The sequence below is a fragment of the Macaca thibetana genome, chromosome 1 (assembly GCF_024542745.1).
Source record: "Macaca thibetana thibetana isolate TM-01 chromosome 1, ASM2454274v1, whole genome shotgun sequence".
Taxonomy (NCBI): Eukaryota; Metazoa; Chordata; class Mammalia; order Primates; family Cercopithecidae; genus Macaca; species Macaca thibetana.
In genome coordinates this window covers 144,247,386-144,249,551 of record NC_065578.1, presented here as the reverse complement: position 1 = coordinate 144,249,551, position 2,166 = coordinate 144,247,386, and the positions used below count along the sequence as shown (strand labels likewise).

The following is a 2,166-nucleotide window of genomic DNA, read 5'->3' as shown; positions in this document are numbered from 1 at the left end:
AAAATGTGAGGCTTCTGGTAATTCCTTGTCATTTTAGTTCTGCTTTGAAAAGAAAAGGGAATGACCATAGGGTAACCAAAGTGGGTGCAGACACTTTGGCAGAGGTCCAGTAGCCTCAGGCACAGAACTGGGTGGAGTGAGAGGTCTGTGCTGGCTAGGAAGTGCTCCTCTAAAACCTCAGGGCTGAGTTTCTTGGGAATAGATATCAAAGGGAAGAATTTGTTAACAAAATTTCAAGATCATGGGAGCTGTTCATATAAGCACGCAGAAACTCGGAGAAGGTCAAGATCAAGGAAGAAAGAGAGATAAGAAAGGAATGAGAAGCTCTCATCATGAGGTGGGAGCTCAGTAACAGTAAGTCATTATCATATGAACTATTACCTTCGCTAAATGGTTTTTCTCATTCTAAGAAAACCCCACAAGCTTCCTTTTACATTTGAGAAACTCTTGTCCAAGAACACATTGATAAGCTACTGTTTTTCCCCCTGACTAAAAGAAACTATGTCACTTAAAAAAGGACTTTCTCACCAACAGCTCTAAGCTGAGGCCTATCAAGACTCTTTCTCTGCTTCACCTCCATGTAGCTGTCACCAGGCAGTTAGTTCCTCTGGCTGTCAGGGCTCTGTATGTGTGTGCTGATACCAGAGTCAGAGCCAGAGCCCTGATCCACTGGCCCTTCACGCTCACTCTGTGGAAGAACGCCCTGGCAGATCCTTCACCAAAAGCTAGTGACTTTGCGAAAGTGATGCAGTCCTTGTTCTGGCTAGGCTATACCATCTCGTGAGCCCAAGCAGAGTCTCCAAACATGTTGGATTCTGCTGTTGCTGAGAAGACACACACCGCAGGGTGCTAGCTGGGGAGTGAATGCAGAAGCAAGACACCACAGAGAGGTTGGACACTTAGGTTGTGTGATTCAAGACACACTGAATAAGTCCAAGGGTGGAAGGAAGAACGGGGAGGAGAAGACTGAATTCTAAATAACATCTCAGAAGGCCAGAGTCCCATTAGATGGGCTCTGGATTGAGCTTTCCTGCCAGGAAGGTATTCACAAAGGCCTCCACAATGGCAGGGGTGATCTCCTCCCACGTCCATCACATACTCGGTTAGTGTTGACATGTCCAGGGTAGTGAGCAAAGGGGCAGCCTCAGGAGGGTTGGTGTAACCTTGCAGAAAGTCAATCATGTCATCCTCCCCAGGTACAAAAAATAGAAGTGATGCTCCTTCTCTTTGGCTTTGCACTTGGCAATGATTTTCTCAGCTATTGGCTGAATCAGTTGCTTGGCTTCCTGGGACTCTCTGTCATCCTCAGAATCTACAAAAAGGAGGAGGTAGGGGCCAGCTGAGCTGCACAGTGTTGGAGTCAGAGAGCTTCAGCATGGGCTTGGGTGCCATGGGAACTCCCAGCCGTCCTCGTCGTTAAGCACCTCCACTCACCCCGCCACATGCTCACCTCGTCCTGTGGGTCCAGCACAATGAGCATGAGGAATGCCTTGGATTCTATACAGCCAGTTGGGGTCTGACCTCCAGGCCTCTTCAGTGTAGGGGATAGTGAGTCAGAACCTTTCACTGAAGTACTGTTTGAAGGACTCTTCTGATCTGTCTTCACTGACTAAGATAATCTTAAAGTTCTGGCCTGCCTCGTTGATCTTCCAATAAGATTCCACAAGGACCTGGGTGAGGCTTTGGCAGGATGAACACCCATGTGCAGAGAAATAGGGTCCTATGTAAGACCTTTCGGGGCTGCTGCTCTCCAGGAACTGTGAGTCATTTCTAAGGAAGGGACCTGCAATGACTTCCCTGAAGAATTTAGGTCCCCAAGGGAATTCCACACCTTCGGAGTAATCTCGGATCACCAGCAGCCCATTCTTTCACACAGGCTTTCCAGTGGTGGCATCTATGAATATTAGCAATGGAATATTGGAAATTTGGTATTTGTTCCAAAGTTTCTGTGCTTCTCCTTGTAGAGTAGTGTCAGCCAAGGCATGCCCCGCATGAAGTCCTACCACTGCCACTGGTCGTCCTTGCTGTTGCTCATCACCAGCTTCTAACCAAGCTGCTCCTCCAAGAAGCCCACCATCTTGGCCCACCACAACCCCAGCACACAAGCAGGTGGGTAGGCAGGCAGCGGCAACCGTGCTTCCTCTGTGCATGTGGCCTGGACACTGA

The 2,166-nt window shown here is 48.6% G+C and overlaps 1 pseudogene; it reads right to left on the bottom strand.

Moving 5' to 3' along the window:
* Positions 1–1,004: 1,004 nt before the first annotated feature.
* On the bottom strand, positions 1,005–1,553 carry LOC126954738 (nucleoredoxin-like; annotated as a pseudogene).
* Between the last annotated feature and the right edge of the window lie 613 nt (positions 1,554–2,166).